General features: G+C 43.8%; 1 protein-coding gene and 1 pseudogene across 2 annotated transcripts in view; both read left to right on the top strand.

Annotated features, from left to right (window-relative positions):
• Nucleotides 1–16611, top strand: part of Kazn (kazrin, periplakin interacting protein) — a 978630-nt gene that overhangs the window by 222776 nt on the left and 739243 nt on the right. The gene's annotated exons all lie outside the window — the stretch shown is intronic.
• LOC115030871 lies at nt 13540–15094 on the top strand (annotated as a pseudogene).

The raw sequence follows: 16611 nt of genomic DNA, 5'->3' as shown, positions 1-16611 counted from the left end.
GGAGGAGGAAGAAGAAGAAGAAGAAGAAGAAGAAGAAGAAGAAGAAGAAGAAGAAGAAGAAGAAGAAGAAGAAGAAGAAGAAGAAGAAGAAGAAGAAACAAAAAACAAGAGGGAAGTTCCATGCTTGTGGTAGCAGGTGGGACTCTGCAAATGGCCAAGCCCCTGCAAATGCCAGAATGTCACCATTTTGCTGCAGATATCAACATCCACCTCAGATGCCCTCTTCGCTTCAGAATGTTTGGCTCACGTCTTTGACAAAAAACCTTGTGGTTTTTGTTTGTTTTCTTGGAGCTTGTTTGATCTTTCCATCTGGTTGGACAAGGACACTGTGGGCCAGGGTTGGGGTAGAAGAGCCACCATTCAATACTTCCACATACAAAATACTTCCATATACAACATCAACTGATGTCCCATCTCTGATAACTTGTAACTTAAAAATGGAATGTCCCCACAGGTTCACATGCTTCAATTCTTGGTCCCCATCTGGTGGCCTGAAACCTTTAGGACAGTGGTTCTCAACTTGTGGGTTGTGACCTCTTTGGGGAGGTATCAAATGACCCTTTCACAGGGGGGTCATTTCTGATGGTCACCTAAGACCATGGTCGTTGGTCTGGGGAAAGCTTTAAGGTTTATCTCCTGGTCATGCTTCCTGTTCGCTTTCTTTTTCTTGCTCCATCCAGTCTGAGCAAGCTCCCAGCCAGGGCCATGAGCCCTGAGCCTCTCTTACTGCCATGTGCCTTCCCTACCTGTGACATGAATGAAAATGTTCCCATAGGGGGCATTTGAAGACTTGGTCCCCAGATGGTGACACTGTTAGGGGAGGTTTTGGAGCCTTTAGGAAGGAGGTGGAGCCTTTCTGGAGGAAGTGCATCTCTAAGGGTAAGCGTTGAGAGCTTATTTATAGCCTAGTCCCTTTTCAGTTTGCTCTCTCTGCTTCCTGCATGTGTTTGAAGATGTGATCTCTTAGCTTCCTGCTACAGCCACACCCTCTCCCACATTATGGGCTCTTCCTCTGGGAGTATAAACTCTGTCCTCCATAATTACTTTTGGCCGTGGTGTTTTATCATGGCACCAAGGAAGTATCTAATATACCCACCATAATGCACTGTGTCCCCTCCAACCATAAGCCAAAACACCTTTAAGTTGATTCCTTTAAGTTGATTTTCTTCCTTTAAGTTGATTCTTGACAGGTGTTCGATCATGGTAATGAGAAAGTAGCTGGCACAGTGCCTTATTGTCCTTTTGTTGGACCCAAGATTGCACAGTCCCAAAGCTTTCCAGTGTTCCCTCGAACAAAGCTAATCTCCCTCTCTTTCAGCTCCTCCCTCCTCTCCAGCCACCACCGCTATGTCTATGGACATCCTTTGTCAGTCTGTCTACATCACTGAGAGACTCTGCAAGCCAATGACAGTCTTCTTGTGATTGTGAGTTGGTTCTCCTTTTATTTCTCAGCCACTGTGATTACATAACAGGCAATGAGATGAGTGAGTATTAATGTACTCTTGCAACCAAATACTATGATTTTAAAAACACTTGTGTGTACATGGAGTACGGGCATCTGTACATGTCTGTGCACATACATGTGTCTGAGGGTGATGTCACTTTGCATCCTCAGACACTGTCCACCTTTGCTTTAAGATTTATTGTTATGGGGGCTGGCTCAGGGGTTAAGAGCACTGACTGCTCTTCCAGAGGTCCTGAGTTCAAGTCCCAGCAACCACATGGTGGCTCACAACCATCTGGAATGGGCCTCTGATGCTGTCTTCTGGTATGTTTGAAATCAGCAACAGCATACCCACATACATGAAATAAATAAATAAATAAATAAATAAATAAATCTTTTTTAAAAGATTTATTTAAATGATGTATACATGTGTATGTCTGCATATGGGGATGTGCATGTGTAAGTTCAGGAGCCTGGGGAGTCCGGAAGAGGGCATTTGATCCTCTGGAGTTAGAGACCGCTGGTTATGAGATGCCTGGCACGGGTGCTAGAACTGAACTTGAGTCCTCTTCAAAGCACTCTTTCTGTTTGTTTTAGAGACAGGGTCTCACTATGTAGCCCTGGCCTAGAACAGGCTGGCTTTAAACTCACAGAGACCTGCCTGTCACTATCTTCTGAGTGCTGAGATCAAGACAGGATCTCTCATTGGCATGGACCTTACCAAGCACATTAGGCTGGCTGGCCAACGAACCCTAGAAATCCTCTTGTCTCTACCTTTCCAGTGTGGGGATTATAAAAGTTACCATTATGCCTGAAATTATACTTTTAAGCGTGGCTTCTGTGGATCAAACTCAGATCCCTGGGCTTGCAAAGTAAAAAAAGCACCTTACTGACGGAGACATCGCCAAGCTTTCTACAATTTTCATAAAAGCTTTATGGAAGGGCTAGGTCCTAGCTGAGGCTGGGGAGGCATAATTTTGCAAGACGCAATTCACAGATGTGACGGAGGGAAATTGATCTCTTTCATCCTCAGAATATTGTAACGTGAAAGGCCCTGATCTAAAGGTTTCTGTGAGATTCCTGACTTATGTGGAGACCAACAGTCAGAGCAATCGTGATGGCACGACTTGTCTCCTGAATCTTGTACTTTCTCAAAGCATCTTTGCTAACGTTGTCTTGCCTTAAAGCTGCCAGATTTCAGGGATGGGAGATGGCTCGGTGGTGGGTAAAATGCTTTTCAAGCATACAGACCCGAGCTTAAATTATCAGAACCCATGTTAAAAGTTGGGTGCAATGCACATATCTACAACCCCAGAACTGGGAGGCAAAGGTGGATGGATCCACAGAGCTTCCTGGGCAGCAGGCTAAGGTAGTAAACTCCATACTCAGTGAGAGGCCCCGTGTCAACAATAAACAAGTAATGGATGAGTTAATAATAATTAAATAAATAAGGTAGAAACTGAAATGAAGAAGACATTCCATACATATGCACATACACAAACACACACAAGACACCGTATTTCTTGTAATTCTTTTTTCATTCGAAGAACTAGAAGTTTATAGAAACCGAGAATTTGCTGGAAGTTACGCAATAACCCTTGCTGAGCATAGCTCTCACGTAACATTTCTCTGCCACACCACTGTGCTTTGGTTAACATTTTTTGCATAGAATTAACCACGGTCAACAGGTTTGCTCAAAACTAGTGCAAAATGGCTCATGTAACATTAGACCAAGTGAGGTTTTCAGCCAGCTTAGTATCTCAGAGAGTAATTTAACTCTCCCTAATGGTAGAAAGCTTCCAGAAAGGCAGAGCTGTCTGTGTGAACCGAACTGAGTGCACTTTCACGTGGCCTGCCACAAAGGACCACATGCTTGCTGGATTCCCAACACTATTGTGTCTCTGAAATCTATACTTTGAAAGCTGTGGTTTGGGTGTTTCCATCAAGTTCCCATCTGAGAAACAATTTTTACATCTTACGTGACATTTGAGTCACATCAATTTGTATGTTAAGTGTCCCAAGCCTGTGAAAAGATGGTATCACATGCCAGGCATGCAGGAGTCCCTCATTGGAATCCTTGTCTGCAGAGATGTGAATCCCCTTCCTTATCAGTGACTTCTCAGCCTTCTGCCCTCACTGGGAGACAAATCAAGGAGAATGTGGTAAAGCTGTGTTATGCCTATGCTTCGGATACCTACTGTGTTGCCCCATCTTTATTTCTTAATGCAGCCAGTAAATAAATGTAATGTAGCTTATATGGCATATTTTTATAGGAGATCAGTAATCAGTAGACAATGCTGTGGGAATCCTGAAAAGACCAGTCTGGGCCCGGCCCATGCTGAAGACCTCAATACCTCATTTACTATAACACTTTCTGTTATGTAGATGACTATGTGGGAAAGATTAAAAATACAGACAGGAAGTCAATTAACCACTAGTAATTGCATCAAGTAGTGATGGACCTGATAACGTGTGTGTGTGTTCTTAATTATATTTGAATAGATCATTTTGTCATAAGAACGCATGGGCAGCATGAAGTCTGTTTGTTTGGGTTACCCACTGAGGTCAAGTTTGTCACGTGATTTTTATCTTTTCCCCAGGACACTCAGACTTCTTTGATAATGCCATCTGCAAAGTCAGCGCAGAGTCTCATCTTTGTTACTAATTCTCTTTCCTCATTATAGAGGGAAAAGAAAGACAAAGGGATGCGGTTGATCAATGTAACGCGATTCTTATGGCTGCAATCATTCTTTCAAAAAGACACTAGATTGGTAGTTTAGAACCATGAAAAAAAATTTGAAGACATACTCTGTATGATTTAGTGCCCCGGAAAAGCCACTTCTTAGCTATTCTCCTTGTTAAATTTTCTGAAAATAAGTCAGAGTGTTTTCTCAGAAGCCATGAAAATGACCACCTTGATATTTTCATGTTGGCTTGTCAGGGATCGGCCATAATTCCCACACTAATATCCTCAGTAATTTCACTCAGCTGTTGACCCACTATTTATTGAGTTCTGAACTTTTGTGCTAGACTCTCTGCATCCTGCCAAGTCGGACAGACAGACAAAACGGGATCCCCGTGAACACAGAGAGAACTTCAAGTTTAGACAGCAAATCCATAGTGATTTCAGTAGACCTTGGTCCTTCTCAAGTGTTAGCATGCACAGAGAGTAATCATATGTCATTTCTAGTTTTTAAAGAGTTCCTTAAGGGTTTCATATCATGTGTTTTGATCGTATTCGACCCTACTCCAATTCCTCCCAGATCTACTCTTCCTTCACCACCTACTCAAATTATTGTCCTAAACAACAACAACAACAAAAGCCTTACCAAGTTCAACTTGTGCTATCCATACACCATTGCATGTCCTTCCACTGGCGCATGATCCGCCATCAAGGAGCTGAACCCTTAAAGAAAATTGACTCTTCCTCTTCCAGCAGGAATCAGTTGCCAATGATTCCTGAGGCTTGGGAGCAAAAGGTACGAGGCAGATGTCTCCTTTAAGGCTGATCATCCCAACCTCTTAGTCTCTGCACCTTGACCAGTTTGGGACCTCTACTATAACCACCAAACACTGCAAAAATAAGCTTCCCTGATGAGGGTTGAACATGCATTCATCTACAGACATAAGGATAAGTCATTCGGAGTCAGTTTATTACTACGTCTATTGCGTAAAATAATAGAAGTAGGTTCTCCCTTATGATCTGTCTAGCTGTATGTTCTTGGCTCCTGTATCAGGGTTGTGGATGGGTTTAACTGGTGCAACAGGACTTAAATCCAAGCAGAAAGTAGTCAGTTACTCCCATGACACCTGTGCCACCATTACATCATGGACCATCTTATCAGGCCAGTTGATGTAGCTCACAAGGTCCACAGCTGGATAAGATGGGTGATTACCTTTCTCCTCTGGGAGTGTGCAGAGCAAGTTCCATGCTATGATGCTAGTTGGTAGAGATGAAGCTTCCAATGTCAACACCAGCTTGATTTCTTTGTGTTCTATAACTCAAGAATGTTATAACTTCAGCAATAGATCTCTTAACTGTCAAGTTCTGGAGGGAAACAGAAGACATCAGCAATAGCCTGTTGGGACTCTATGGGACTTTGCTGATCAACAACTCTAAGGGAGATGACCTATTCCCATCACTGGACTATTTATTTGTTGACTTGAGATGTCTAGTAGGGGTATTATTACCCCATTATATGATAACTCCATTTAAGCTCTTTTCATATGTGAGAATATATGTATTTTAGGAAGCTTCCATATGACTTTTAAAAAATGTCTTTAGAATTATTTATCCTTCCTCCCATTCTCCCCTCAACCATGTCTTCCCATCCTTCCATTAACCCTTCCTGTACCATTTTAAACTTTTGATCCCTTTCACCACTACATTCTATCTACCATCCCTTGAAATCCTCTCCACATGGACCTTTATTAATTTCTTGACCTCTATGGGCATTCCAAATGGACCACATTTATATGAAGATTCAAAGCTAGGATCCACAAATCAGAGAGAATAGTCAAGGTTTTTATTCTCAGTCTGACTTACGTCACTCAGAATAATTGTTTCCGGTCCCATCCATCACCTGTAAATTTTATAATTCCCCCTTTCATAACATCTGAGTAATACTCCACTGTGTAAATATACCACGTTTTCTGTATCCACATGTCAGCCGAGGGACATCTAGGTTGCTTCCATTTTATTGTGAATCGAGAAGCAGCGTATGTGGATGAGCAGGGTTCTCTATAGCAGGGTAGAGAGTGCTTTGCATATATGCTCTAGGGTAACCCAGCCAGGTCACCTGGTAGATCTGTTTCTAGTGGTTTGTTTGGTTTTTGGTTTTGAGAAACATCCACACCGATTTCCATTGTGGCTGCACTATTTTGCACGCCCACCCGAAGTGTACATACATGTTCCCCTTTCCCCACATGCATAGCACTTACTGTTGTTGTTTTGGTTGGTTGCTTGTTTTGTTTTTTGTTTTTTAAATCTTAGCCATTCTGAATGGAGTGAGATGAAATCTCCAAGTAGTTCAAATTGGAATTTCCCTGATGGTTAAGGATGCTAAGCATTTTTTAAACATTGCTTCTCAGCCATTTGTGTTTCATTTTTGAGAACTCGTTGCTTGGTTTCGTGCCCTGTTTTTAATTGGGCTGTTGGTTTTCTTAAGGTTTTGTTTTTGAATTATTTATATATTCTAGATACTAACTCTCTTCCAGGCATCTGTCTGGTGAAGGTTTTATCCATGCTTTAGACTGCCTCTTTACTAAAACAATGGTGTCTTTTGCTGTATAGAGAAACTTTCCGGGTTCAAGGGGTTCCAGTAATTAATTGTTGATTAATTACTGCCTGCACTATTGAATGAATTCTAGCATATTTATACTTTCCCCTCTATCAGATTCAGGGATCAGGTTTTCTGTTGAAGTTCTTGATTCATTTGGAATTGAGGTTTGTTTGTTTGTTTGTTTGTTTGTTTGTTTGTTTTTCAGGGAGAGATATAAAGATTAAGCCTCATTCCTTTATAAGTAGCCATTCAGTTTGACCAACACCATTTATTGAAGATGCTGTCTTTGCTCCCATATATGCTTTGGCTTCTTTATCAAAAATCAGGTGGATGTAGGAGTATGAGCTTGTGTGTGGGGGGATCCTCAGTTCTATTTCACTGATAAATGTGCCTAGTTTTATGCCAGTACCATGCTGCTTTTATGACTATAGCTCTGTGAATATCAAAACACAGGGGACATATCTCAACATAACAAAGGCAATATGCAGAAAACTCATAGCCAACATCTCTCTAAACTGACAAAAACTCAAAGCATTTCCACTAAAAGCAGGAACAATCTTGAGAGTTGATTCAGAACCTGACAGTTCATTCAGAACCCCCCCCCCATTTATTATATCTCTGTTCTTCTGTACTTATCTTTAAAAACTATGTTTTAATTATGTGTGCCGTAGTGAGTGTGTGTGTGTGTGTGTACACGCAAGTGCAGGTATCTGCAAAAGCCAGAAGAATGCATTGAATCCCTGAGAGTACAGGCAGTTGTGGGGCACCTTCCATGAGTGATTAGAAGTAAACTCAGTTCTTCTGCAAGAACAGCAAGTGCTCTTACTGAGTCATCTCCCCAGCTTCTTGATTATCTTTAGCAGATGGGTGACTATTCAGTTACTCCCGTGTTTTTAAACTGTGGCTTGTTTTCTTTTCCCTCTACGAGTTCATTTTTTTTTTTTAAAGAAGATTATGTCTGATGATAAATAAAAGTCTCCATCCCTCCCTGTTTCCTCAGTGGAAATAATTCCTTGCTGATAAGAAGCCTTATCTCTGCGGCTCACTGGGATCTCAGTGGTTGGGTTATGAATTGTCCTTCAAGCCCACAAGTGCTGAAATCATGTCCCTGGTGGGTGGAACCATCTTTCTTCACTCTGGCAAAGGACCAGGAAAGCATAAGCAGAATTAAATGCTTCTTAAACATAAGTCTTTAGGAATGTAGTTATAGACGAGATGGTTTTTGTTGGGCTGTTGGCACCAAATCAAAACTGAGGTTTTAAGAATGAAACTCTTCTTCGTATTTGTTATCTGTTGCTAAGAAGGAAATTGCACCCCAGTGGAGAGGCTCGAAACAATAACAATTATAGCAAATCTCCATGACATAGCGTCTTTACAGCAGGAATTCTAGAGTACTTTACTTAACTGGTCTGGCCCACTGTCTCATTAAAAGATGTAGGAATGATTCTGCTGTTAGATGGGAGCGACCAGGAAACTCAACAGGAGGGGAATGATTTGTTTCCAAATGATGCACTCCCATGCTCCTGTGCTCTCAAGACCCCATTCTCCTGTGCTCCCAAGACCCCATGCTCCTGTGCTCCCATGACCCCATTCTCCTGTGCTCCCATGATCCCATGCTCCCGTGCTCCCATGATCCCATGCTCCTGTGCTCCCAAGACCCCATGCTCCTGTGCTCCCATGACCCCATGCTCCTGTGCTCCCATGACCCCATTCTCCTGTGCTCCGAAGACCCCATGCTCCTGTGCCCCGAAGACCCCATGCTCCTGTGCTCCCATGACCCCATTCTCCTGTGCTCCCAAGACCCCATGCTCCTGTGTTCCATAATCCCATGCTCCTGTGCTCCCAAGACCCCATGCTCCTGTGTTCCATAATCCCATGCTCCTGTGCTCCCAAGACCCCATGCTCCTGTGCTCCCATGACCCCATGCTCATGTGCTCCCATAATCCCATGCTCCTGTGCTCCCAAGACCCCATGCTCCTGTGCTCCCATGACCCCATGCTCCTGTGCTCCCAAGACCCCATGCTCCTGTGCTCCCACGATCCCATGCTCCTGTGCTCCCATGATCCCATGCTACTGTGGTCGTCAGGCTTGTGCTGACTTCAGCTCCTTGTCATGTGGACCTTCCCTCAGATCTTCCTTGGGACAGGACTTCCTGCCGAGAGAACACTAGCACTCAGAGAAAGAGCAAGGTAGGGCATAGGGATGTCTGACTCACTTGGCAGTGCTTAGCATGCCTAGCATGTACAGAGCCCAAGATTCAATCCTCAGCACCGCATAAGCCCTGTGGTAGTGCACACCTGCCATCCCAGCACAACAGAGGGGGAGGCAGCAGGGAGACCAGGAGTTCAAAGTCATCCTTAGGTTCATAGCAAGTTTGAGGCTAGAGGGAGCTATAGAGAAACAGAGATACTTGGAGAAAGCAATAGTAGGAGGGAAGGAGAGAGAGACTAACTCTATAAGCCTGTAAGCCTTTCCCACAGCTATCTGGGGTGGGAAAGGCCTATAGAGATATGGTAATACCAGGAGGTAGTACTTGGTGAACTCTATTTTAGAGTCTGGCTATCATAGTCTACCTTCTGCCCTCAATGCTTTGAATGCAAATCATACTCCTTTACTCCTAAAAACCTCATACCTATCTATCCAAAGTCATTCCATTATCCCATTAGCATCATTGAAAATCTTGAATCTGGTATAAAATCATGTCCATATATATTTTATATTCACACACACACACACACACATCTCTGTGGTTACTGACTTGTAAAGTACTAAGGCTCTGAATTTAAATAGGGGAGAACTAAAGAGACATATTCTCCGCTCCTGCATGCTGAAGGGGGTGTAGGGCAAATGTTAGAAGCATCCATTCATAAGGAAAAATATGCAAAGCACATAGAAGTTAGTAGACCAGGTAAATTCCAAATCACCTCTGCCACAGTTCAGTGGTTCTTTAATTAGGAGTGAGAATAACTTCTGTGAATTGGATTTACTCTGAGCTTTTGGCTATGCCTTTAAAGTCACTCACTGTGCTTCTTATATAAATGGTGTCTCATGTTTGTGGCTACCCACTTCTTGGTCTGCCCCTTGGCTTGGAGAGCTACAGGGATACAGAGACCAATTTTCTTCATGCTCTTCCATTCCAGTGTCCACTTTAAAAACAAAACAAAGCAAAAGTTCCCTTCTAGCCTGTGTGTATCCACTTGTACATTAGTATTAATACCAAGAAAAAATCAGGCGACACCGTCAACAGTTCAGTTGTAAACTTCTCCAGATAGACCAGGGAGTATTAGGTAGGTTTTCTACTTCTCACACGACTACAGACCATGATGCTTTGACTCCTGCAGCAGCACTGCAAATATCTCATCTTCTCCACTCCCTTTAAACCATCTCCTGGTTTCCACCTGCAGCCTCTGTGGGGAGCATCAGGACTTGTCATGTACTCTAGGACATTCTTCTGCAAACTCCTCTGGCTTCTGACACCTAGATCTTTTGTCTGTGACCACCTATTTTTTAAAAGGAATTTTTGTTACAGCAATACTCTACCTCTCAATACGAAAACTATGTCTTAGTTATCTAATGAATTGTCTCGTAAGTGACTTCAAATCCTAGTGACTTCAACAACAATGTGCCTCATCATCCTACTACCTTGTCAAATTTTGGAGTGGCCTGTCCAAATCACACAGGCCTAGGGTTTCTTAGGGAATGACACAAGCTGTCAGTACAGTCACCCTTGTCTATTGACTTGCTTGGAGTTGCTTCCAAAATGGCACCTTCACAAGACACTAAATGCATGCTCCAAGTTGGAACTCTCAGTTTTCCATGCTATGACCTGCCTGAGGGTCCCATGGTACAGCAACCCACGCTTCTTGGAGGGAAGGAGTCAAGGGGAAAGCACAGTGGGTTTTCCTGATCTAGCCCCAGGAGGAATGAATGCTCTGTCATACCTAAAAGTCCCCTTTGGTGACACAGGTCAGTATTATTCAAAGTGAGAGAGAACTGACCAAAACCATGACACCAGGGAAATAAGAATAATCAGGAGTCATCTTCAAGCATGACCACTGCATTCGCCTTTCTATGCCAGCATGGTGGCAATATAAAGTCTCAGGTCCTTCGGGCTATGCACTAGCAGCTGCTTCTTATTTAAAATGTCACATAGTTGTATATATTAATATATCGCATACAATCTATAATATAAACTACATATCATATATAAGAACATACATTTGTTTTTTTTGAGACAGAGTCTTACTATGTTACTAGAGCAGACCTTGAATCTTCCTGGCATAATCCTCCTGCCTCAGCCTCTTGGGTACCTGGTTTAAAGGCCAGTCCTGTCATGCCTGACTAGCAGCCACTCCTGAAGACCCCTTACGGTGAGATGAACAGTAACTATACCCAAAGGTAATCGCTGCCATCTCTAATTGTTTGCTTGTTTGTTTTCTCTCAGCGTCTAGCTTTGTAATTAACATGTTTACACAGAAATAATTATTCTACCCCTTAAGTTGCTTTTGGCCAGAGTGTTTTATTACAGCAACAGAAAGGAAACTAGAACAGAAGGGTTTTTATCTTTTCCATCTTTCATGTGCTTGTTGTATGTATATGGGTGCATGCGTGTTTGCACGTGTGTTAGTGCATGTGTGCGAGCATTCTGTGTGTGTATGTGGAAGCCCACAGTTAATGTTGGGAGTCATTCCAGATCACAGTTTCCACTTATTTATTGAACCAAGATTTCTCAGTCAAACCCACAGCTCATCTCTCTAGCTATCTTGCTCTGGGGAATCTTGCCTCTTCCTTCTCAGGCTGCAATTCCATTCCCACTCAGTCTGTACAGAGATTTGGAGGATCTCAACCTTAGTCCTCACACTTGCATGGCAAGCGCTTTAACCACTGTGTCTTCCCAGTCCCTGCCACAGAAACTATTTAGATAAGACATGGGGGCTATTGAGACGGAATGACTGCAGTCTACATGTGAAATAGACATGAGTAGAGGGCCAGGAATGGAGCGTGATGGACCTCATGTCTGTGTGTTTCTCAAATGCATAAAAGCCCAAAGCTTCAGTGGAAGGGTATGAGGGCGTGGGGCTTGGGGATGCAATGAGTTATGCTGAGTGATTACTTCTTTAAGGGGTGACAAATATTTAACCCATCTCTGCCTCAGCTGTCTCTTTTGTGTGTAGCTGTTATATAGAGATTCAGGAAGGGCCACGGCAGTGACTAGATCATTGTGTGGTCTTGAGGAAAGAGTGGTGGTCATAGGGAAACATACCCCGAGCCTGGGAGGGGCTGGGGGCACTGCTACTTCCCAGCATGAGGAAGCACATTCATTCCTTCCATCTTCACTTTACAGATGAGGGGCTGAGGCTGGAGGTCTACTCCAGAGGCTGCTAGCCAGTGAGTAGAGGAGCCTACTGAGCCCTTTGTGTGTGTGTGTGTGTGTGTGTGTGTGTGTGTGTGTGTGTGTGTGTGTGCATGAGCAGGTGTTCACATTTATGGACACAGAGGTTGATACTGGATGTCTTCTTCAATCACTCTTCTCCTTAGTGTTTTTCTTTTTTAAGATAAAAAAAATGGTGTGCATGTGCGTGTATGTGTGTGTGTGCGTGTATATGTGTGTGTGTATGGGTGTAGTGTGTGTGTGTGGGTGTGTGTGTGGTGTGTGTGTGTTTGTGGTATGTGTGTGGTGTGTGTATGTATGTGGTGTGTGTGTGGTGTGGTGATGTGTGTGTGTGTGTGTGTGTATGGGTGTAGTGTGGGTGTGGGTGTGTGTGTGGTGTGTGTGTGGGTGTGGTATGTGTGTGGTGTGTGTATGTATGTGGTGTGTGTGTGGTGTGGTGATGTGTGTGTGTGTATGGGTGTAGTGTGTGTGGGGGGGTGTGGTATGTGTGTGGTGTGTGTGGAGGTGTGGTATGTGTGGTGTGTGTGTGTGTGTGTATGTGGTATGGTGGTGTGTGTGTGGTATGTTTGTGGTGTTTGTGTGTGTGTATGTGGTGTGTATGTGGTGTGGTGGTGTGTGTGTGTGTGGTGTGTGCGTTTGGTGTGGTGTGTGTGTGTATGTCTATGTGTCTACATAAATGTATATGCATGTATGTGCAGTGTCTACAGAAGCCAGAAGAGGGTGTTAGACCCCATGGAGCTACAGTCACAAGTAGTTGTGAACCACCTGACTTGGGTTCTGGAAATGGAACCGGATTCTCTGCATGAGGTGCATATACTCATAACTGTTGGGCCATCTCTCCAGCCCCTCTCCACTTTACTTAAAAATAATACAAATGAAACAAATAAACAAAAAGCCTGGGTCTCTTACTGAATCTGAAACTCATTGACTCTGGTAGCCTGGTTGGTTAGTAAGCCACAGAGATCCTCCTGACTTCCAGACACTGAGATAATACATGCATTACTACACCCAACTTCTCTCTAGATTCTAGGCAACCAAACTCAGGCATGCATGATACTGAGCTATCTCCCTAGCACCAAAGCCTGACTTCTAATCACCCTGTCACCACATGTAGGTAGCTGCATCAATTTGGGCAGAGTCTTTTAAAAACAAAACCTGAAATGAAAAGCCACAAGGCACCAACTGCCTTGTACCATCCATAAATCTATTATCCAGAAATAGAACTTAGTTGAGATTCAAAGTGGTTTCCTTCTGACCTTTGAAACACATTGAAAGTTACAATAAAACAAAACGATCTTAAAAATATTAACAGACCAGCCCCACTCCCCTCAGCATCCACGCTGGGGAGCAGACTGTCCGGGGCTGAATGGGCGGGAGCCTGGCGCTGGGGGTGGGCTGCCCGGGGCTGGCAGCTTGCCTGCGCTCCCTCCCTAGCATGCACACGGAGGCGGTGGGCGGCACGGCGTGGCGGCCCCAGAAGCTGCGAAGCCAAGCAGTGGCACCTGCCTGCCGAGCAATGCCAAGTGAGTTCACCTCTGCAAAGCTGAGAAGTGATTGCTCAAGGACCTCCCTGCCTGGTACACCCGAACCCAGCACAAGATGAGAAGACCCAGCTTGTTAATAAAAGACATCTGCAAGTGCACTTTGGTTGTGTTTGGAGTCAGGCTCCTGTACAGCCTCATTTTGAAAGACACTGATGGAGAATGTGACATGAAAAGAATGCACTCTGTGGACCCTGACCAGATAAAGAGAGCTCAGAGCTATGCTCAGGAAGTCTTACAGAAGGAATGTCGGCCCAGGTACGCGAAGACGGCTAGGCTATGGCTCAGTTATTTGAGGACAGGTACAGCATCAACTTGGAGCCTTTTGTGCAGAAGGTCCCCATGGCCAGTGAAGCTGAGCTCAAGTATGACCCGCCTTTTGGATTCCGGAAGTTCTCCAGTAAAGTCCAGAGCCTCTTGGATATGCTGCCCGAGCATGACTTTCCTGAACCCTTGAGAGCCAAGGCCTGCAAGCGCTGTGTGGTTGTTGGGAACGGCGGCATCCTTCACGGACTAGAGCTGGGTCACGCCCTCAACCAGTTCGAAGTGGTAATAAGGTTGAACAGTGCGCCAGTTGAGGGTTACTCTGAACACGTTGGGAATAAAACTACTATAAGGATGACTTACCCAGAGGGTGCTCCACTGTCGGATGTTGAATACTACGCCAATGATTTGTTCGTTACTGTTTTATTTAAGAGTGTTGATTTCAAGTGGCTTCAAGCAATGGTAAAAAATGAAAGCCTGCCCTTTTGGGTTCGCCTCTTCTTTTGGAAGCAGGTGGCAGAAAAAGTCCCACTCCAGCCAAAGCACTTCAGGATTTTGAACCCAGTTATCATCAAAGAAACTGCCTTGGACATCCTTCAGTACTCAGAGCCTCAGGCAAGATTCTGGGGCCATGATAAGAACATCCCCACAATAGGCGTCATTGCCGTTGTCTTGGCTACACATCTGTGTGATGAAGTCAGCCTGGCAGGGTTTGGCTACGACCTCAATCAACCCAAGACCCCTCTGCACTACTTTGACAGTCAGTGCATGGGCGCCATGCACTGGCAGGCCATGCACAATGTGACCACAGAGACCAAGTTCCTCCTGAAACTCCTCAAGGAGGGTGTGGTGGAGGACCTCAGCGCATCCACTGAGAACTCGGAACACAGCAAACCTCACCTAGCAAGAGCAGCCTCCACAGGGAGTTCACCCTACAGCTGCTTCGATGTGCAGCTAGTGTTTTCAAACTCCATTTTAAAAAAAAAAAGGAAAAGAAAGAACAACAGCGACAACAAAAGCTCTGCTCTGCGCACCTCTTTGTCCTATTTATTTGAAGTCAGTGTTGGGTTTTGCACAATTTTGTAAGTTAATTTTAAGAATGGGATTGGAACCCTTAAGGCTGGGGGAGGGGAGGCTACATCTCCTCCCTGTTGTTAATAAAAATAAAAAAAAAAAGAAAAGGCTGGCCTGAGGCAAAAAATTTATCTATGCTCAATAGTTCTGTCAGAATTCCTAGGGCTAAAGAAAAAAAACCTGTCTCAGTGGGAGTCCCTAACTTTTCTTATGGTAAACCATATCTGGATAAGACTGTCCTTTCTATCCTAGTAAACAACTAACAGAAAAGCCGAGCAGTAGGCTCTGACTTTATAATGCTAATTAGTGTTGAATAGGTAACTTCCTAGTTGAATTTTAAGTAGGGCGTTGGAACCCTGACTGAACAAATTTGAAATGCACTCTATTAAGAATAACACTAGCCGGGCGTGGTGGCGCACGCCTTTAATCCCAGCACTCGGGAGGCAAAGGCAGGCAGATTTCTGAGTTCGAGGCCAGCCTGGTCTACAAAGTAAGTGCCAGGACAGCCAGGGCTACACAGAGAAACCCTGTCTCGAAAAACCAAAAAAAAAAAAAAAGAATAACACTGAGTTGATATTCCTCTGCATTTTTGGATGACAGGCAGGTAACAGGGAGAAGGGGGTGACACGACTGGCTCCGTAGTACAAGGCCAATTGGCTTTTTTTAGGGTGGGAGGCAGTGAAGGGCTTGCCCTTCCAACAATACGGTCTCCAACCTCTCTCCCCCCTATTAATTAAGTTTAAAAAGGCCACGCTTAACTGAGGTGATCAAATGATTTTCTCATCCGTAGATGAGTGGGCTTTTTAACCTTGGCTTGGGTGGACATTGACCCGATTCCTCCCGCCAGAATTGCTCTGCAGTATCATAAGGGGCTCCTGCAGCTGAACCAGACCAGAGCCTTCAAAAGCAGCGCAAGGGGCTCGGTGTTCACAGGTTGTGCCGTGAGGGAAGCAAAGTGTAGAGATTTCAAAGCTGTCATAGTGGAAGTTGCAGGACAAGCCCATTACACAGGGACAGCAAACTTGACAGTGGAAGATGGTGACCCACTAAGGGATGGCTTTCTTCTCAAGTGACTTTTTTTTTTTTCATAAGTTTTAAAGGTTTTGCTTAGAAAGTAATTGCCTTTAAATTGTGTTTTCTCTGTATTATGTGCAAACCAGTATCCAGTTCCACTTACAGGCTAATTTTTATACTTTCTAAAAAGTACACTGTGTCTAAATGTAAGGTATTATACTTCCTATTTGTCAACCTTTTAAGCATAAATGCCACTAATGGGGCAAACAGAGTGCCAAGAATCCGGAAACTTTTTAAGCATTAGTTTACAAGGCAAAATTAAAGCACAGTTACTTAATCTATGCTATGGAAATGATAATACTTGTAAGTTTCTTTGAATGCTAGCTTCAGCTATAGACCACACAATAGTAAATGTTGTGAGTTTGTTATTTTAATGTTCCAGTTTGAGTAAAATAAAGACATCTGTAAGTATCATGCTCATGGAGATGGGTTATTATAATGTTCTCAACACTTGCCATAAATAATCTTGGAAGGATCAAAAAAAAAAAAAAAAAAAAAAAAAAAAAAGAATGGGATTGGAACCCTTAAGGCTGGGGGAGG

The sequence above is a fragment of the Mus caroli genome, chromosome 4 (genome assembly GCF_900094665.2).
Source record: "Mus caroli chromosome 4, CAROLI_EIJ_v1.1, whole genome shotgun sequence".
NCBI lineage: Eukaryota > Metazoa > Chordata > Mammalia > Rodentia > Muridae > Mus > Mus caroli.
Note: the sequence above shows the minus strand (reverse complement) of the source record. Positions and strands in the feature narration are given on the sequence as shown.